Below are 22,674 nucleotides of genomic sequence, written 5' to 3'. Positions count from 1 at the left end.
AAGAAAGAAAAAAAAAGAAAAGAGCAAATACATTCTTCCTTCTTATCTTCGACTTGCCAGAGTAGCTTTACTAAGATGCTGCCCAATCATTTCTCTCCAGACACTTTTGCCAATTATCTTAACACTATATAGGAACATTTCTGGACTTGATTCATTAATGATTAGAAAGCTCTTAACTAGATGACCAGGCTACAGTCTCACCTGCCAGGCAGTGCAGCTGCAGATCTTGGCTGACCATCCTGTCAGGTGATAGAGAGACTACTACAAAATAAATGCTTTTATAAATTGCAAGTTAATCTTCTGTTGATTGATATTCCTGAGTAGAATTACTAACATAGATTTGGGGAAGAAAAAAAGAGGGAAAGACAAAGATAGGCATTAATTATATTTTTGTATGTGTCAGGCAAAATATCAGCATGTTACTTGTGCTTTCTGTTAATAGTCTCATAAATATTAAAAGTTAGGCATTATTATCCTCCATTTTGCAGGTGAGAAAATTGGGACTTAGAAAAGTTTTTAGACTTACCTATGATCACATAGAGGCAGAGATCAAATTTGAATGTGAAATAGTCTGATTCTGAAGTTCCTGTTCTTTCTAAACACATTCTATTGTCTGTATTTCAAATGTGAAAAACTTGGGTTTTACCCTATTTGCAACCTAACACGTTAGTCGGCCATGGATGCTGGCAGAACACATGAGACTCCTGGGTCAGGGACAAATGACAGTTTATTACTTAAAAATAGCAATAGCTAGGACATATCATTTTTCTTATATCAGTTCCTCAGATCCCAAATATATAGGTGACATGAAAAGGGGCAGATGACACCTGCACATGCCGTGGGCTCTGTTACAGGAGAACAACACTGAATTTAAGAAATCTAATTGTTTTATAATGTGCAATGGGCATAACTGCCTTTTGCCCTGGAGAAAAACACCTTTTTCCCTATAAGCAGTAAAAAAGACCATCTCTATCTTCCAAGACTATTTGTTAGAAAAATATCCTTGCAAATATTATCTGGAACAAAGACCATCACTGTTTCTGTTCACACTGTTTCTGTTCACAAGGTGCACAGAAGTAAAACAGACCTGTGGAGAATTGTCTCCTAATACTAATCCAATAATCGTATTATGGTATTGCTTAGCATAGACCTTATAACAATTTCTCATACTTTCTAAAGAATATCTGTGCTCTTCCTTTCCAAAATGGTGGTGGAGAAGCAAGCTTGCTTCACTCCCCAGAACAGAAAATCAAAAACAAATATCTATCACCAAGATTATTACCAGTAATATCCCACAACTGAAATGTGAGAATGAGTAAGTTCCTGGGGACACAGAGAGGTGAATAAATTCAAAAATGTAGAAATCATACCCAGTGTCTTTACAGACCATAGAAAATAAAACTACTAATAATAAGAGGAACCTTATAAACTAGAAAAACACATGGGAATTAAACAACGTGCTCCTGAATAACCTATAGGTCAATGAAGAAATTAAGAATGAAATGTTAAAATATTGAAACAAATCAAAATCAAAACACAACATACTAAAATCTATAAGATAAAGTAAAATCGGCACTAAGAGTGAAGTCTACAGCAATAAATGCCTACATTACAAAGTTGAAATATTTCAAATAAACAACCTAATGATGTAACTCGAGGAACCAGAAAAGCAAAAACAAACCAAAACCAAATTAGTACAAGGCAAGAAATAAAGATGACAGCAATAATAAATGAAATCGAGATCATAAAATACAGAAGAGAGGTGACACAACAAAAGCATTTTTGCATTTTTTGGTTTTTTTTGGAGGGTAAAGATAAACAAAACTGAAACTTTTTGCCATACTTAAAAAAAACAAACAAACAAACTCAGAAGACCCAAATAAAAGCACAAACAAAAAAGGAAACAACCACAGAAATACAAAGAATCATTAGATATTATTATGGACTTTATGACAAGAAATTGTAATTGCTTTATTCTACGTCTTAGGATTTTAGAACATGTATAGTTTGAGCTCTCTATGTAACATTAACTACTTGTACATGGTGTATTTTCCCATTTTATGTGTTATGTTTATTTATGTATCTTTAAAGAGCATAGAATATTTTGAAACATAGAACACTATCAACAGTTTTTCATGATTTCTTCTACTACTTCAAAATAAGCAAGTTATCACATAGCTTGATAAATATTGTAATTTCAGCTGTTTTCTCATAAAATTTACATTTCTGTTAAATGGCTTCTATATCAATCTGGAGTTTCTCATTCTTGTGAGAATAAAGGAATTATTCTTTTCAGGTTCCTCCTCAAATCTTCTCTCCTGTAGCATTAACATGCCTCGTGCCTTGAATCTTTCCTTGTGTAAGTCAGTTTACCATGTAATTTGCTGTAAGCTTCAACATTTGAAATAAAAACTTCAGTCATAAACTCCCAATGAAAGTAGAGTGTGATCATGCTTCATCTCGGTTTGAGATATTGTACTTCTATTCATTTAGAAAATGTCCATTTACATTTTAAAGTCTTTTATTGTCAATTGTTGGTTCTGAACAATACCTAAATTGGAGTGATGTTGGGGAAAAGTTGAAGTCTTAGCAACTGATTTATTGGATTCAGCATAAGGACTCATCTCTGATATTTTTTTTCGTCTTGCCCAAATTCCTATCTAAGGGGTCTGGTGAGTCACAAATTCTCACAAACCATAAATTCTCATCAGAATGAGTTTTATTTAACCCTGTATATCATGACTTACTTTCCAATCTGACTCTGGCATAACAAAGAAAAAAATCAAAATATTTTACCACAAACACATTTCTCTGCCGTATCTTGAAATGGCCCTGCAAAGCTAAGCTTTGTGGGGGGAAATCTGCGTCTGTAAAGAATCTCCATTGACATAGCTAGATCTTTTCCTTCCAGGCCCTCCCAATCCTGAAGAGATTAAGATATTAAGTCTAGTACCTTTTAAAGATCTAAATAGGAGGCCAGGCGTGGTGGCTCATGCCTGTAATCCTAGCACTTTGGGAGCCTGAGGTGGGTGGGGCTTATAAGGTCAGAAGTTTGAGACCAGACTGGCCAACATGGTGAAACCCTGTCTCTACTGAAAATAGAAAAATTAGCTGGGTTTAGTGATGCACTCCTGTAATCCCAGCTACTCAGGAGACTGAGGCAGGAGAATTGTTGACAGAGCAAGACTCTGTCTCCAAACAAACAAACAAACATCTAAATAGGAAATATTTGTCATCTACTGTCTCTAAGGGCAGCCACTATAAGACTTCAAAAGGACCTTGGTCTCTCGGTCTCCACAATCTTTTATCCTAACTTGAACATTTCCTTGAGATAGAGTCTCATTCTGTCACCCAGGCTGGAGTGCAGTGCCACGATCTTGGCTTACTACAGCCTCCACTTCCCTAGTTCAGGCAATTCTCATCTCACTCTATCACCTAGGCTGGAGTGCAGTGTCACGATCTTGGCTCACTACAACCTCTACATCCCGAGTTCAAGCAATTCTCCTGTCTCAGTCTCCCAAGTAGCTGGGACTACAGGTGCACACCACCATGCCGGGCTAATTTTTGTATTTTTAGTAGAGATGAGGTTTCACCATGTTGGTCAGGCTGGTCTCAAACTCCTGACCTGAGGTGACCCGCCTCTTCGGCCTCCCAAAGTGCTGGGATTATAGGCATGAGCCATCGTGCCCGGCCTGAACATTTCCTTTCTATCGATCCCAGGTCTTCAGACAAACCCAACCAATTGTCAACCAGAAAATGCTTAAGTTTACCTACAGCCTGGAAGCCCCTGCTATGCGTTGCCCCACCTTTCTGAACCAAACCAATGTATTTCTTAAATGTATTTGATTGATGTCTCATGCCTCCTTAAAATATATAAAACCAACCTGTACCCCAACCACCTTGGGCACAAGATCTCAGAACCTCCTGAGGTCTTTGTCATGGGCCATGGTCACTCATATTTGGCTCAAAATAAATCTCTAAAAATATTTTAGAGTTTGACTCTTTTTGTCAACAAGCACAAAAGACATTGAAGGTATTTTGACATCTTCATATGAAAATATAGTGCATTTTAAAATTCGCATCCTTTATCAAGAATTTTGTTAGTATGTCCATAAAGTCTCCATAGGTAGAAACAATATTGGATAGGGTAGACCTCTCTAGTTCATGACTAAACACTTTCTTTCTTACTAGCAATGGTTATAATTATTTTTAATCATTTATAAACTTATCTTAATTTTGCTGATATTCAAAGCTTAAACTTGAGGTTTTTATGGTAAATCATCTTAAATGTCTTGCTATGCTTCAGATGTACTGTTTTCCATATTTCCATTTGTTACAGTATCAGAAATCTAAAAATGCAGTTACTCATAGAGTTGGCATTGAAACCTAGAATTAATCCAATCATATTGGCATTAGTCTAGGCAACTGTCAATAAATCAAAAAGATGGGGAAAATGAGTGGCAGTCACATATTCTGGATATTGTAGAGACAGACCTGAGTCAGTTATTTGGAAATTTGTTGTAGTTATATTAAAAATAACCAAATAAATTTGCAAAGAATCACTTAAGTTGTGCATAAAGAGGCAAATTGAATTTTTCTTTATGTATGGTTTTAGTTATATACACTACATTTAGTTATATACATTACATTTTATTTTCTGTGATTATTTAAAATAGTCTTACAAGTGTTAAGGCTATAATTTCTGAATATGTAAAGTTTCAGGATACCATATTTTAGCCATAGATATCTGATTGACTAAATTATTTTGTACTACATAATTTGAATCTCAGTATATTAAGACTGTGTAACTAATGATTTTATTAGATGGATGTTAGTAGAACTCAGACTCTAGGAGACATAGGCTTTAACTAAACATGAAATCAATATGAATACCTTGGCTCAAATGACTAATCGATCAGTCAATCAGGACAAAAAGCAGTCAAATTAATTTTGTTTGAATTTACTAGAATATTTTTATTAAAAAAAGATTATTTAGTCAAATTAATTGACCATTTGATGTGAAAGAGTATTTTGTGAATAAAATTGTTTTTGAAAATCTGTTTTACAGGTAGATAAAATGAAATTTAATCACTCAATAGATCTAATAAGTATTTGTTCATTTATTTAATCTAATAACAAATACTTGTGATGTTTCAAAGAATTTCTATCTCCAATTGTTATAGAGTCAGTTAAAGGCCATGTATATTAATGTGCAAAATATAACAACACTTACAGGATGATGCAGGATGTGATCTATTATTTCAAATTATGTCTACTCATGAATAAATTACAAACAATTTCATTAGAAGGACTCTTGAGAGCCTGGATTTTGGACTGATTATTATTATTATTGTTTTTGAGACGGAGTTTCGCTCTTGTTGCCCAGGCTGGAGTACAACGGTGCGATCTTGGCTCACCACAACCTCCGCTTCCCAGATTCAAGCGATTCGCCTGCCTCAGCCTTCCCGAGTAGCTGGGATTACAGGCAGGCACCACCACTCCCGGCTAATTTTGTGTTTTTAGTAGAGACAGGGTTTCTCCATGTTGGTCAGGCTGGTCTCGAGCTCCCAGCCTCAGGTCATCCGCCCGCCTCAGCCTCCCAAAATTCTGGGATTACAGGCATGAGCCACCGCGCTGACTGATTATTTTAACAGTCTTGCGATATACTATAAAGTTGTTACAATGCTTTATGGAACCTGAACTGTAAGAACTGAACTAAATTCATCCTGAGCCAGGCAATGTTATTAAATCATGTAAGACCTTGCCAGCGCACTGCCTACAATGTCAGGATCAGACACGATGTTGTAGAGAAGATTAATTTAAACTAAATACAAAAAATATGTAGATGAAAAATAACTATTACAGAGAGATTTCAATAAAATTTTATGCTGGAACTTAATTAGATGATAAAAATATGGTGACTGAAGTGCTCTGTCCATGAGAAGAGATGAACAGAATCACAACTTGAACTCTTCAATGGTTTAGGGAAAAGATTTCTCCAGGACGAGAAACCTCATAGCAAATGGGTGAAGATAGAGGCCCAAGACCGACTTCCTTCTTTGATTTTATGCTGCACTTACAAAATTTCAAAAATTTCAGATTGTCTATACATCTGCACAGATAGAAATCCTCAGGGACTAAAAGATTTTAAAAAGGAGTAGTCAGAAATGACTAAAAAACAACTCCAACGCTTATACATACCATAGTGTATGCAAGATCTAGAGAGTGGGCTGTTCTCGCCCTTCTGATTTTAGAAAATGTATAACTTAGTTATCCAGCAGCATTGTTGGTTGCTCTCCAGATAATTTTTTTTTGTTTATTTGAGACGGAGTCTCACTTTGTCGCCCAGGCTGGAGTGCAGTGGCACCATCTCAGCTCACTGCAAGCTCCGCCTCCCGGGTTCACGCTATTCTCGACTCAGCCTCCGAGTAGCTGGGACTACAGGCTCCCACCACCGCGCCCGGCTAATTTTTTTTGTAATTTTAGTAGAGACGGGGTTTCACCGTGTTAGCCAGGATGGTCTCCATCTCCTGACCTCATGATCCGCCCGCCTCGGCTTCCCAAAGTGCTGGAATTACAGGCGTGAGTCACCGTGCCCAGCTCTCCAGATAATTTTTAAGAATGAAAATACTGATATGCCAATATTTCATATGTGTAGAAAACTGTTAGTTGTTTCCCAACATTTTTCTGTCTTCCATAATGGAATGATTGTATCTGAACATACGACTGCCCAGCTAGAGGTAATATTTCCCAACCCTCCTTGCACCTGGGCATGCTAATATGACTAAATTCAAAACAATGGAATCTTGAGTTTAATGGTAACTTACTCCTCACTTACTTAAGATGAAATCGATGCCATCCATTTGGTGTCTTCTTCTTTCGTGGGTGAACAGACACGCACACGACCTTTCAAGGGTGGAGAATTGTGGAGGGAGGACTGGGTCTTCACACCTTCTACAGCAGGTCTACTTCACCAGCTCTGACTGGCTGGACTATCAACTGAAAAAAAAAAAAATCCAGTTTTATAATACTAAGTTGTAAAAGCAACTTAGCCTTTATTCTAAGGAGTACAACCATCCTCATCCTGTATAAGTCTGTGAAATTCTTAATGGAAAGAACCATGATTTATTTACCTGGTCCAGGGCCTGGTTCATAGTAGCTTTCAAAAACTACACATTTGTATTGAATAGGTGAGAGCCTTCTGAAAGGTTACTCAGTTGTTTTTCGTTTTTGTTTTCTCAGTCTACCTCAGTATCACATCAAGAAAAAAAGGACTTAACATACAATTTGAGGGTAGTAATCATTTTGTTGCTTTCCAGGCTAAATGCCAATTATTTTAACCTTTTCTTGTAAGACTTACTTTTCAGCCCTTTAATCATTATGTCACTGTCACTTCCTCTGGATGCTGCCTAATTTCTCAGCATTTCTTTAAAATGTAATGATCAAATATGCACATATACTGTATAAGAGTTGTTTAAGTAATGCAAATTAGGATGGAAGAATTATGTTCCAACCCCTACATGTAATACTAAGGCATATTTAACTTAATAGCCTGGTTAATATGGTTAGCTGTTAACTCCAGAACCACAGTAATAATCACATTTACCTAATGATTTACAAAAATGTTCTACTCTAGTTATTTCTTTGCTACTGTATAGCTGTTAACTCCAGAACCACAGTAGTAATCACATTTACCTAATGATTTACAAAAATGTTCTACTCTAGTTATTTCTTTGCTACTGTAAATTACCAACTTTATTATTAAGACTTATTTGTTGATATTTCTACTCCTTTTGAATCCATTATGTTTTTATGGGACTGTATCATTTTTGTTTACAAATAAAATTATTGAATTTTGATTCATTTAATTAGGTAATCAATAAAAATATCAAATAAAATAGAAATGAGTTCTGCAAACTATCACCTGAATTGCCACTCAGGTTGGTCTAGAATCACTGATAATGACTGATACCTGATCTTGCTGAGTATCAACATGTAAATCACTTTAGGGATCAAATGTAACTTCATATAGTAAAACTTTATCAAATTGGGCTTTTTTCACCCAATAAAATGTCTAGGAAGGGAATAAGGAAATAAATCAAGATTGGAGTATCCCCTTCACAAGGCCAGACTCCTGTCTGTTTTTGTTTTCCTCTGTCATCTTTAGCGTGGGTCTGTCATCCTAATGGTTTTTAGATAGCTGCCATGAACACAGAAAAGGGTAAAAGGGACATATCAGTATGACTACCATTTTTTTTGTTGTTGGGGGGGAAGGAGTCTCGCTCTGTCGCCCAGGCTGGAGTGCAGTGGCGCGATCTCGGCTCACTGCAAGCTCCGCCTCCCAGGTTTACGCCATTCTCCCACCTCAGCCTTCCAAGTAGCTGGGACTACAGGCGCCCGCCACCACGCCCGGCTAATTTTTTGTATTTTTTTAGTAGAGACGGGGTTTCACCCTGTTAGCCAGGATGGGTCTCGATCTCCTGACCTCATGATCCGCCCGTCTCGGCCTCCCAAAGTGCTGGGATTACAGGCTTGAACCACCGCGCCTGGCCATGACTACCATTTTTAATCGGGATAATGGAGATTTTTCCCATAAGCCCCCCATCACCAGTAGATGTCTGCTACCCATGTCACATGGCTACTCATCACTAAAAAGGAGTCCCAGAAGGCAAATACTTGAACTAGGCACAGGGCCACCTAGAACACATTTGGAATATGTTAGTAAAAAAGAGGGAGACATTAACTGTGAGTGGACAGTTTACCATATCTGCTATGTCTTATGCTGGCAGAATCCAGATTATAATTCCTACATTATAGACAAGTATTTGCTAATGGGTAGAAAAAAATGAAATCGATAATTATCTCTTCTCATTATTTGGCATATGTTTTCACTAAACACACTATAACAGTGTTCTAGATTGTAGTGTGATAAATGTTTGCTGATATATTTAATATTTACATAGAGCCATAAACTCTGAAATTCCTGGTTTTATTCTTTATGGAAAAAGACAGTATTTTCCTTTAATCAGCCCTCTGGGGATACGAGGAGCTTGATGCCAAGAGACACTGAGAAACACAAATGTTTTTAAACTGTCAAGGCCTCCACTCCAAAAAAATATTTTTTTCAAGGTTCCCATCCCTCTCTCCTCAGTGAGAAATTGTTGAGGAGAGGATGGATGTAGATTTGTTGAGTTTTCAATCAGTTGTGTCTATTTAGATAGGCTAGAAATGCCGATTTTGATGCCGAGCACTTTCAGTATGAGACTATTAGAGATTATCTATATGTGAATGAGAGAGAGAGAAAGGGAGAGAGAGAGAGAGAAAGGGAGAGAGAGAAAGTGAGGGAGAGAAAGGGAGGGAGAGAAAGGGAGGGAGAGAAAGGGAGGGAGAGAAAGGGAGGGAGAGAAAGGGAGGGAGAGAAAGGGAGGGAGAGAAAGGGAGGGAGGGACAGAGAGAGAACAAACAGATAGGTACCACACAGGAATTTTTGAAGAGAGAACAATACAATTTGATGGTGAATATTTTCTATCTTTTGATGTGGCTATTCAAACTGTTCTGTAATCTAGTGGTTTAAGAGGCAATTTCAATATCTCCTGCACAGTTTTGATTCAGGAGTCCTTTGACAATTTAATAACACGTAAGAAGTGTAAGAACATTCTGGCCGTGTGGCAGGTATAGTGGGAAAAAGTCCTTGCTTTGAGATTAGACATGCCTGGGATTGAATTCTGTATTTCCTATTATTAGATGACACTCACTAAGTCATTAAATCACTCAGTCCCTGCTTCCTTTTCTGGGAATTGGAGTTTTGATATTCTTTTACAGGATAGGAATTACAATGGTCCTTCTCCATTATTTTCAAAACTCACACTCTACCACAATGATTTATCGGAACTAGGATTTAACAGCAATTATTTCCAACTTTAGCAAAACTTGACCGCAAAGAATTTAGTAAAAGACATCCTTGACATGATTTGCAACCCGGAAAATTGACAATCTTTAGGAATGGTACATAAAAGCTATTATTTTCCATGGTGCTCATCTCTAGAATTATAGATCTGTAGGTACATAGTGGCTTTTGTCATTTTTGAAAGTGTATTGAATGTTTTGCTAAATTTGGTGTACTAAATGTTGAAATGCTGACAGTTAAAAAGATACAAATTGTAATTTCACCTACTCATTGTACTTTCATTGTAAACTCTTTGCCTCACTGATTTGTTTCTGTCTTCTATTTTGCCCCTTTATTTACCATGTACTTTCAGCTCTTAACTGCCTCTGGTTTTACGATATAAGCTTCTACACTACAGTATTTGCAAAGCTTAATGATTAAGTTATTTCAAAATTCTGCAAAGTTTCTATTATAAGGATGGCATCCTTTATTCACATTATCTGGTGGATAATTTTTAAGGTTTTCAGTTCATATTTCACCACAAAAACATTGATGTCATTGTTAAAAATACAACTGCCCAACAGTGTTCCTCAGTTTGTATGGATCATACATAGTTTTGCACTCAGTTATTTAATATACACCTGTACTGAAACCCTAGGATGTACTTGATATACCTATTTCTTTCATTTTTTATTAATATATATTGATGTATGTGTTTTGGGGTGCATGTGATAACTTGATACATTCAAATATGTGCAAAGATCAAAGCAGAGTGATTGGGATATTCATCACCTTAAATATTTATCTTTTCTTTATGCTAGGAGCATTCAAATTGCTCTCTCCTATTTTTTAAGTGTAGAATAGATATTAACTAGAGTCACCCTACTCATCTCTCAAATACTAGGTCTTGTTTTTTTCCATAACCTCGTTAATTGACCTTTATTTATACCCTCACTTACCCTTCCTGTTCTCTGGTAACCAAAATCCACTATCTTCATGAGATCCACTCTTTTAGCCAACATATTAAATGAGAACATGCTGTGTTTGGCTATGATCATTTAGCATAAATAACCTCTAGTTCCATCCATGTTGCTGAAAATGACAGAATTTTATTCTTTTTTAGTGGCTGAGTAATATTCTATTCTCATTCTCTCTCTGTGTGTATGTGTCTGTCTCTCTCCCTCTGTGTGTGTGTGTGTGTGTGTGTGTGTGTGGTTGTGTATCACATTTGCTTTGTCCATTTATCCACTGGTGAGCATCTAGGTTGATTCCCTAGCGTGGCTATTGTGAATAGGGCTGTCATAAACATAGGAATTCAGATATTTCTTTGATGTATTGATTTCCCTTCTTTTGATCGCATACTTGTAGTAGAATTGCTGGATCATGTGGCAGTCCTATTTTTAGTTTTGTAAGGAAATTCCTTACTGTTTTTCATGGTGGCTGTACTTACTTACATTCCCACTAACAACGTAATGAGGGTTCTCCTTTCTCAACAACCTTGCCAGCATCTGCTATTCCCTTTTTGATAAAAGCTGTTCTAACTGGAGTGAGCTATCTCACATTGTGATTTTAATTTGTATTTCTCTGATAATTAGTAATGTCGAGCATCTTATTATATATCTATTAGCCATTTGTATGTCTTTTTAAAATGTCTTTTTAAATCTTTTGCTCATTTAAAAATCAGATTGTTTCTTGGCTATTTAGTTGTTTGTGTTCTTATACATTCTCATAAATTTCTTGCCAGATGGATATATACACAAACTTTTTTTTTCTCCCATTCTGTGGGTTGTCTCTTCATTCTGTTAATTGTTTCCTTTTCCATGCAGAGGGTTTTTCACTTGATTCAATTCCATTTTGTTTTTTATTGTTGCATTTGTTGCCTATGCTTTTATGGTCTTACACAAAAAACATCTTTGCCCAGACCTATATCTTGGAACATTTCCCCAAAGTTTTCTTCAAGTAGTTATATAGGTTCAGGTGTCAAATTTAAGCCTCTAATCAATTTTGAGTTTTGCATTTGATGAGAGATAAGTGTCTATTTTCATTTGTTCTGCAGATGATTAGACAGGTTTCTCAGCATCATTTATTGAAGAGACTTTCTCCATTGTTTGTCTTTGGTGCCTTTGTAAAAAAAAAAAAAAAAAATGAATTGGCTGTAAATGTGTGGATTTGTATTTGGGTTCTCTATTTTGTTCCATGGATCTGTGTTGTCTGTTTTAATGCCAATACCATGCTGATTTAGTTACTATAGCTTTGTAAGGTGCTTTGAAGTCAGGTAATGTGATACTTTGTTCTTTTTGCTCAGGGTTGCTTTGACTATTTGGGATCTTTTGTGGTTCCTATAAATTTTTTTAAAGATTTCTATTTCTGTAAAGAATGTCATTGGTATTTTGACAGGAATTGCATTGCATCTGTAACTTGCTTTGGATGGTACTGTAATTTTAACAATATTAATTATTCCAATCCATGAGCATGGAATACTTTCCATTTTCCTGTGTTCTCTTCAGTTTTTTTCATTATCTTTTATAGTTTTTCTTGTATAGATCTTTCACATCTTTGGTCAAACTGATTTTTTTTTTGAGGTAGAGTCTCACTCTGTAGCCCAGGCTGGAGTGCAGTGGCATGATCTCAGCTCACTGCAAGCTCTGCCTCCCGGGTTCACACCATTCTCCTGTCTCAGCCTCAGAGTAGCTGGGACTACAGGCACCTGCCGCCATGCCAGGCTAATTTTTTTGGTATTTTTAGTAGAGACAGGGTTTCACCATGTTAGCCAGGATGGTCTCAATCTCTTGACCTCATGATCCGCCCGCCTCAGCCTCCCAAAGTGCTGGGATTACAGATGTGAGCCACCACGTCCGGCCTGGTCAAACTGATTTTAAGTATTTTATACTCCTTTTAGCTACTGTAAATGAGATTGCTTTCTTGATTTCTTTTCCAGATTATAAATCTTAAAAAAATGTAAAAATGCTACTAATTTTTATATATTAATTCTGTATCCTGCAGTTTTACTGAATTTGTTCATCAGTTTTACCGGTTTTTGATGGAGTATTTACATTTTTTAAAATATAGTATCATTTCATCTGCATACAAGCCTAATTTGACTTCTTCCTTTCTAATTTGTATACCTTTTCTTTCTCTTGCCTAATTGCTCTAGCCAGGACTTTCAGTATTACATCGAATAAAAGTGATGAAAATGGCACCCTTGTTTTACAGGAAAGGTGTTCAATTTTACTCACTCAGTAGGATGTTTACTGTTTCTTTTATACCAGATTCTTCAAGGTTTTTATCATAAAGAGTTGTTTAATTTTATCAGATGCCTTTTCCACATCTATTGAAATGCTTATTTCTTTGTTCTGTTAATGTGATGTATCATATTCAATGAGTTGCACGTTTCGAACCATCCTTGTCTCACTGAGATCAATTTCATTTGATTATGGTGAATTGTCTTTTTAGTGTATTGAATTCACTTTGCTAGTATTTTTGTTGAGGATTTTTGCATCTATGTTCATTGGTAACGTTGGCCTTTAGTTTTCATTTATTGTTGTGTCCTTGTCTGGTTTTGATATCAGGGTGATGTTGGCCTCATAGAGTAAGTTTGAAAGTATTGCCTCTTCTTCAATTTTTGTGAAGAGTTTGATTAATATTGGTATTAGTTCTTCAAATGTTTGATATAATTCAACAGCAAAGCTATCAGGTCCTGGGCTCATCTTTGATGGGAGACTTTTTATTAAGGCTTAAATGTCATTACTAATTATTGGTTTGTTGAGGTTTTCTATTTCTGCATGATTCAATCTTGATAGGCTGTATGTGTCCAGGAATTAATCCATTTCTTCTAGGTTTTCCAATTTGCTGATATATCCTTTTTCATAATAGTCTGTAACAATTTATGTCTTTTTGTCTGATTTTGAGTCTTCTTTTTGTTAGTCTAAGTAAAGGTTTGTCAATTTTATCTTTACCAAAAAAAACCCAACTTTTTGTCATGTTGATCTTCTGTATTTTTTGTAGTCTCAATTTTATTTTTGCTTAACTCTTTATTATTTCTTGATTTCTACTAATTTTAAACAGTTTTTTGTTTTTGTAGTTTCTTGAGGTGTATGACTCAGTTGTTTATCTGAAGTATTTTAACTTTTGTAATATAGGCATTTATTGTTTTAGACTTCCTTCTAGTATTACTTTTGCTTTATCCCATAGATTTTGGTTTGCTGTATTTCAATTTTCATTTGTTTCAGTAAGTGTTTAATATTCTTATTTTCTTCATTGATATATTGGTAATTTGGCAGTATATTGTTTAATTTTTATGTGTTTGTATAGTTTGTGAGGTTCAACTTGTTATTACTTTTTTGTTTTATTCCATTGAGGTTACAAAAATACTTGATATGATTTCTACTTTTAAAAAAAATTGAGACTCATTTTATGGCCTAATATTCGGTCTGCTCTTAAGAATATTCCATATGGTGATACCAAAAAATGTGTTTTCTGCAGAAATTGGGTGGAATGTTCTGTAAATGTCAGGTAGGCCTATTTGGCCTAGTATACTGTTTAACTCTGATGTTTCTTTGCTGATTTTTCTGATTGAATGACCTGTCCATTACTGAGAGTAGAGTGTTGAAGTTCCCGATTACTGTAGTACAGCCTATCCCTTCCTTAGATCTATTAATGTTTACTTTATATACATGGGAACTCTAGTATTATGTGCATAGATAATTGTTGTATCCTCTTGCTGAATTGACCCCTTTATCATTATATAACAATCTTTCTATTTTTTTAATAGTCTTTGATTTGTAGTCAATTTTATCTTATATAAGTTTAGCAACTCCCACTCTTTTATGGTTTCTACTCACATCAGATACCTTTTTACATCCTTTGACTTTCAGTCTATGTGTGTCTTTAAAGTGAGATAGGTTTCTTAAAGGCAGCATGTAGCTGAGACTTGTTTATCCATTCAGCCACTCTATTGCTTAGTTGGATATTTGAGCCTGTTTACATTCAGTTTTACTACTGCCATTTTGTTGCTTGTTTTCTGATCATTTTGTAAATTTTTTTCCTTTCTTACCATCTCCTTTTGTGGTTAGGTGATTTTTCTGGTAGTATGTTTTATTTTGTTGCTTTTTACATTTTTAGTCTATCAATTATTAGTTTTCTCATTGTTTTAACCAAAAAGCTTACAAAAGTCATTTTACAGTTATAAAAAGTTATTTTAAAGAGATGACAACTTACCTTAGATCACAAAAAAATGGAACCAAAGAAAAAAACTAAAAATAAAACTGTACATTTTAGTAGTTTTATACCCTTTCCATTTTTTGTTTCATTAATTTCCATATTTTTATATTACCTATTTTTAATAGGCTGCTGTAACTAATATTTTTATAGATTTATCTTTTAGGCTTTATATTAGAGTCATGAGTGCCTTGCCTACCACAATTACAGTATTAGATTATTCTCAACATTATCTTTTACTTAATTTTACCAGTCAGTTTTATACCTTCAAAGGTATTCTTTTTGTGTATTAATTTTTGTTTTCTCTCAGATTGAAAAAATACCTTTATCATTTCTTGTAAGACAGGTCTGGTGGTGGTGAATTCACTCAGCATTTCTTTGTCTGGAAAAGACTTTATCTGTCCTTTTCTGTCCTTTTTAAATAGCTTTGCTGGATACAGAATTCTTGAATGGTAGTTTTTTTTTCTTTCAGTACTTTGAAAATATCATCCTACTTTCTCCTGGACTGTATGGTTTCCCTTGAGATGTCTGTTGCCAGATGAATTGGAGCTCATTTTTATGTTATGTAGTTCTTTTCTCTTGCTGCGTTCTTAGAATCTTCTCTTTGTTTGACCTTTGAGAGTCTGATTATTATATGCCTTGTGGTAGTCTTATTTGGATCAGATCTGTTTGGTATTCTCTGACTTTCCTGTACCTGGGTATATCATACTCACGTTTGAAAGGTTTTTATTATTTCTTTTAATAAGTTTTCTACCCCTTTTCTTCCTCATCTGTTTCTTAAATGCCAATAACTTTTAGATTTGTCTTTTGAGGTAATTTTCTCTGTTTTTTAGGTGGTCTTTGTTCTTTTTCATTTTTTTCTTTTTTCTCTTTGATGGTATTTTCAAATAGTCTGTTTTCAAGCTCACTTTTTTTCCTCTGTTTGATTCAACTAGCTGATGAGAGACACCAATAAATTTTTCAGTTCAGCAAATATATTTATCAGTCTCAAAATTTCTTTTTCATGATTTCAATTTATTTGTTAAATATCTTTGGTAAATTTTTGAATTGCTTTTCTATGTTATCATGGATATCACTTTGTTCCTTAAAACTGTTATTTTGAATTCTTGTACAGGAGCTCACATATCATTGTCTCATTAGAGTCAGTCACTGGTTCCTAGTTTTGTCCATTTGGGGAGGCCATGGTTCCCTACTGTTGTTTCTTGTGGATATACATCTACGTATTTGTATGAAATAATTAGTTATTTACTCCAGTCTTCTCTCTGTGGCTTGTTTGGTTTTTTACTGATTATGTTTGCTTAGAGATTCTTTGTAATTTACCTGTTGAATTTTTTTCTCCCCTACTAGGGAACTGCTTTTTTTTTTGGCACCAGACGGCATCTAAGCCCAGGTTTGCCTCTGTTGCTGCCTGTCCTGAATGAAGGTGGTCACAAAGAGAACAGTCCATCAGTGTGGGAAGGCCGGCTAGGGGACTGTACTCATAGGACCCGTAGGATATACGTCTTACATTGTTCTGCTGAACCAACACTCTGATCTGGTGTCTCTTTCAGCCAAGTTACATAGTAATTTCTAGATCTTGGAATGGTAGTCCCACCTTTCCCCTTGGCCTCTGATTGTCTTCAGGAATATGTCTCCCTTTGTGATGCTTCCTATGGACTGAGGCAGAGACAGGTCTTCCGCCTTGTAACCCAAGATGGTGAGCAAGCTCATTCTCCAACTCAATCTCACATTTTCCAGTGTAGAAATCATGAGTCAGGTGTCAATTCTGTATTTGCTTGGTGCTGGACAGATTGGAAGGAGATACATCCTAGATATGAAGTCTGATTCTCTTACCATTTGTTCAGAATATTTTCACTTCTTTGCAGCTCCAGGAACTGACTAATCCTCATATGTGAGTTCTAGAATATCCCTGGTGATAATCTTGGCATTGTGTATTTCTTTTCTGTTTTCCATGTGGGGGAGTGAGGCCAGCTTGCTTCTACACTGCCATTTTGGAATCAGAAATTCTCTATAGCTATTTCATAATTAAAAGCACAGTTTAAAGAATTGCAATATTCTTCTTAACTAATGTAAAATAACAGAGCCTCAGAGATGAAAACCTATGATCTTTCCAGTGAGAAACAGAAGGATTAACTCAAATTTTATCTGAAGGCTAAGGAATGAGGTTGCATCCTGAATATTTCTAGCCATATTGGGAAGCCATAATGGCTCACATAATTTGAGAAATGTGGCTCTCTAGAATGTCTCTGAAGACAGCAACAATGCTATACTCCTCTGATGTGCCCTCAGGTTGCCTGTATTAGTTTGCTCAGGCTGCCGTAACTGAATATGACAGACTTTGTGGCCTAAATAACATACTTTTCCCCACAGTGAAAAAATTCCAAAATCAAGTTGTTGGCAGGTATGTAATTTACCTGTTGAATTTCTTTCTTTCTTTCTTTTTTCTTTGAAGTTTCTCTTCTTGGCTTGCATGTCACTGTCTGCTGGCCCATGACCTCTCATGGCTTTTATTCTATGTACTCACATCTCTCGTGTCTCTTCTTCTTATAGGGACAACAGCTAAATTGAATTAGGACCCTACCCTTATAACCACACTTAACCTTAATTATCTCTTTAAAGGTCATGTCTCCAAAAGCAGTCACATTGGGGGGTAGGGATTCAACATATGAATTAGGAGTGACACAATGTAGTTCATGATAATGTCTGTGCTAGCCATAGTACAGGGAAATATGTCTCCTTTGTAGTTCCCAACTCCAACACCTCAACATACTTCATTCATGAAGGATCAAAAATGTATATCTCTACGGTAGCTATTAATGCATATTGCATGGAAGGGGATGTACAGTAATGGTGCAACTCGTCCTCTGTATGTACTTAACTAGAAAAACCTCTTTTCCAATTAGGGTTTCAACAGATACTTTCATTCTGAATTATAAATAATTCTATTATTATGCTACTTATATTATTATTCTGTTTTATTACTTTATTTTTAGCCATAGTAAGAAAGATGTCAGGCACCGGACACATATTTGCATGCAGCAAATGTGTTTTGATTGACATTGCTATGTGCTAGCTACAGCAAACACAGTCATAATTAAATGACATTCAATCCATGTATTCAAGATACTTACATTTTAATAGCTCTTAAATATCTATTAATATTTTTAAAGAGAAGAGAAAATGTATTTTTTTTTAATTTGAAAAAAGAGACTAAGGGGATAGAGGAGAATGGGGGTTGGTAACTAATTGGTTCAAAGTTTCTTTGGAGAAGGATGAAAGTTCTATAGTTAAATAGTGGTGATGGTTTCACACTTCTGTGAAATAAAACATTGAATTGTATACTTAGAAGGAGTTAATCTTACCGCATCTATATTATATTTCAACAACTATTATTGAAACAGAGAGTGACTAAAGAGATCCCCTATCTTGGTCTTCTCTTCATGGATGGTTTAAGCACTTCCAAACCACAACTAGAGGAATTTCTGTTTCCTCTGAATTTCACTACACTGAGTTGCTGAAGTTTATGAAAATACAATTGAAAGAGTGATGGTGCACTAGGGATTTATTCTATAGCTATTAGGGGGCAATACTGTATAACAGTTAACTTAAATTTAAGAATTAGGATGCCTTATGTTAAAATTCTGGCTCTACCATTTGCTGCTTGTATAAAACATGGCAAGTTATTTAACCTCACACATTTATGCACAAAAAATTTAGGCTAAGTATACTTATTAGCCTCATTTCACATATGAAGAATCAGGCTTGATCAAGGTCACACGGCAACTGCCAGAAATGTTGACAGTGGAAAGAAATAAAATATAGTCAGTAAGAGAATAATCTGCAATGAAATAAAATATGACTTAAAATCTTCAAATTTGGGTTCTATGACTTACTCTATGACTTTTGGCAGGTTATTTAATGTCTTTAGTCTTCTGCTTTCTTACATATAAGATGGTGTTTCAGGTACCTGTTGCTACATAACAATCCATCCCAAAACTTGAAGGCTTAAAATGTGTTATTATTGTCTTTCCTGCCTCTGCAGGATGAGTGGGCACAGCTAGGCAGTTTTCTTTTGGGGTCTCTTATGCTACTGCAGTTAGGTGCTGGCTGGGGCTGCAGTCATCTGAAGACTCACTTAGGCTGGATTTCCAAGATGGCTGGCAGCTGCTGGCTGTAGGCAGGAGAGTCAGCTAGAACTGTCAACTATGGCCACTTTGTGTGGCTTAGGTTCTTGAAGCATTATGACTAGGTTCCAAGAGGGAGCTTCTCAAACAGGAGTGTTCCCAGAGGTCCGAATGGAAGCAATAATGTTTCTTATAAACTAACTTTGGAAGTCCCTGAATGTTACTTCTGCTGTATTTTATTACCCAAGCAGGTTACTCAGGATAATCTAGATTTAATGGAAGGGTAATTATAAGCTACCTGGATGTGCTTTGGTCAAGGAAGAGACTGAGGCGGATATTCAGGTCTGCATGACTCAGTGAGTTTGACACGCAGATGCACACCTTCATTTGTTATATAACCTGTTTGTGTAAGTTCATACTTGGCTCTGAACCACTATGGTCTGTAAAGGTATAATTGCCCTGTTGACACTGTGCACAAGAGACATGGCTCTTGGGGCTCAGCTCAGCTCAACGTGGCTCTTCCGGCAGGTGCTGGTACCCAGAGAGAGACAGTCAAAGAGAGCCAAAGAGGAGGGACCCAGGACACAGCTTGGCTTCCTATTGCCCAGAGAAAGAGTTAAGCTGTTGACTCTGAAGGCAGGGGAGAGCCAGCCATGCAACTTCAGGCATGTGGGCATCAGGAGCCTCAGAGCCAGAGCAAATAGCCAAGATAAAGGTGGACAGTGTAAGAGAAGTTGCTCATAAGAGAGCTATCTTTCACCTGCCTACAACACCCGCCACCCTGCTCTGCTCCCAAGTGTTCTTTCCGATCATCCACCCACTCCACTCCCCTTAGACTTCAGCATGGGCTGGACCCGGACCCCGGGATCTGACAGGAATTAGATCCCATTTCTTCAGGTAGTGATCTGCATGCACATACCAATAGAGAAGGACTTGGTAGTTACCATTTTGCAAATTAATAACCATAGTCTGCCCTTCCACTGGCCGCTGTAATCACATTCTCCCCATGTGCAAAATATACTCACCCTCTTTCCAAGAGCCTCAAAATCTCATCACATTATGGCATTGGCTTGAAGTCCACAACCTCTCTGCTGAATCAGCCCCTCATACAGATGGGGCTCCTCAGGTGAAATTCCACAATGCAGTTCCACAAACGCAGTTTGACTGAATCTGAAGACATACAAACCAAAAAGTTTTCTTTAGTTATCTGTCCCCTACACACCCAATATACAAAGGTGAGGTAAGCGTAGGGTAATAGCAAAATAACTCACATCCAAAAAGAGAAAGGATGAAAAAAAAGCCCTGAATCGTCACTGGTCCACAATAGCTAACACCCTCCAAGGTTGACTTTGGTGACCCACTCACATGCTTACATAGCACCATAGGCTTTTTTTTTTATAATAAAAAAAATAAAAAAACAAAAAACAACTGCTTCTCTTATCTAACCTATCCGACATGTGGCAAGAGTTTGAAGAGCAAAGACTATTTTCTTGATCATTGTTCACCTAGTGTCTAGCACTTAACAGATGCTTAATCAATATTAACTGAGTTAATTAAGGCCTGAAATATGAACTGTATTATGTTAGTGTATGATCTCGTTTCTATCATTTAATTTCTTCATTGTTACATTTCCTCATCTGAAAAGTAAAAAGTTGAGATTAGACTCAAGAACTCTGGCTTGCTCTTGAGTCTTCTGTCACTTTTGCCTTGACATCCTGTGAACTCCAGCTCCAAAACTACATTCTTCTCAGATGCCCCAACCAGTCAGTATTTATTCCAAAGAGCTCCACTCCCTGAAGGGTGCCAACCGAAGGAAATAGAAATGTGAACATTTTCACAAAGTGATGGAAAATGAGGCTCAGGTGCACGCCGGACTGGGCCTAGTAGCCAAGGGCCAGCAGAAGACAATGACACCCAAATAATGTTTGCCTTGCTCCTCAAGCATCTTACAAATTCATCCTAGGGCTAGAGGAAGGGTCTGAGGAACATAATCCAGATACATCGCAGTGCACATCAGATGGCAGAGGTGTATGCTTACACTCACCATTGTCAGAATTCTCTGAAGTACCAGAGATTTCTGTACCTGGTTATCCTGTATTAGGATGGAAAACATGGGCACAGTGTATCCTTTGAATTTCTCTGAGTTTTGATTTCTGATTTATTTATTTTATTATTATCATTTTTTGTGAGCCTTGCCTCTGAGTTCCTCTGCAATGGGTTGCTAAGAAGACAAGTGCCTACTTTTGGAGCCCTGGTTGTATTTATAATTCATTTCCTTGTTTGTTTTTTTTTGTTTGTTTGTTTTTTTGTTTGTTTGTTTTTGAGACAGAGTCTCACTCTGGTGTGCAGTGGCACAATCTCGGTTCACTGCAACCTCTGTCTCCCAGGTTCAAGCAATTCTCCTGCCTCAGCCTGTGAGTAGCTAGGACTACAGGCATGCCACCATGCCAAGCTAATTTTTATACTTTTAGTGGAAATACAAATACGTTGGACAGGCTGTTCTCGAACTCCTGACTTCCAGTGATCTGCCTGCTTAGGCCTCCCAAAGTGCTGGGATTACAGGTGTGAGCCACTGCACCTGGCCTCCTAACTATACATATATTTTAATGATCTTTCTCTATGTTTTATATCATTGTTTCACTTTCTTTCTTGGAACTATTAACTCACACAATAGAATCTGTAGGCTGTTCCCTCTTTCGTTCCTTTCATTTGTTCTTTGTCTATAAACTCCGGGGACATAGTTCTCAAATTTCAACTTACATCAGTATCACCTGGAAGGTTTATTAAAGTACAGCTTGCTGGGTCCCATCACCAGAGTTTCCAATTCTAGAAGTGGGTCTGAGAATTTGCATTTCTAAATATTCCCAAGTGATGCTGTTGCTGCTTGCACAGGGACCACACTTTAAGAACCCAGTGCTTTAGGGTATGCACCAAAACCCAAGTTTAAAAGTGTTATTTTTTACTTGTGGAACGGAGTTTTCTTTTTCTTTTGTTGAGACAGAGTCTTGCTCTGTCGCCCATGCTGGAGTGCAGTGGCACGATCTTGGCTCACTACAACCTCTGCGTACCAAGTTCACGCCATTCTTCTGCCTCAGTCTCCTGAGTAACTGGTACTACAGGTGCCCACCACCATGCCCAGCTAATTTTTTTTTTTTAATAGTAGAGATGGGGTTTCACCTTGTTAGCCGGGATGGTCTTGATCTCCTGACCTCGTGGGTCCACCCATCTTGGCCTCCCAAAGTGCTGGGATTACAGGCGTGAGCGACTGCACCAAGACAGAACTGAGTTCTTAACCTCTGGGGTCTGTACTAACCCCAGGTAGCTAATGCCCAACTTTTGAAAACAACTTACTTTTAACTATTAGGGATATATAATAATTGCACATATTTGTGAGGTGCATGTGGTATTTTGATACAAACATACAATGTGCACTAATAAAATTAGAAT

The 22,674-nt window shown here is 36.7% G+C and overlaps 1 long non-coding RNA gene across 1 annotated transcript in view; it reads left to right on the top strand.

Annotated features, from left to right (window-relative positions):
• LOC105540696 overlaps window positions 1-22,674 on the top strand; it is a 45,145-nt gene that overhangs the window by 356 nt on the left and 22,115 nt on the right. Inside the window, exon 2 of the long non-coding RNA XR_001006240.1 lies at window positions 4-246. This is a non-coding gene — a long non-coding RNA (uncharacterized LOC105540696). The remainder of the gene's footprint in view (window positions 1-3; window positions 247-22,674) is intronic.

The sequence above is a fragment of the Mandrillus leucophaeus genome, unplaced genomic scaffold, assembly GCF_000951045.1.
Source record: "Mandrillus leucophaeus isolate KB7577 unplaced genomic scaffold, Mleu.le_1.0 Scaffold225, whole genome shotgun sequence".
Lineage (NCBI taxonomy): Eukaryota > Metazoa > Chordata > Mammalia > Primates > Cercopithecidae > Mandrillus > Mandrillus leucophaeus.
The sequence above is the reverse complement of the archived record's forward strand: the minus strand, read 5'-3'. Positions and strand labels throughout refer to the sequence as shown.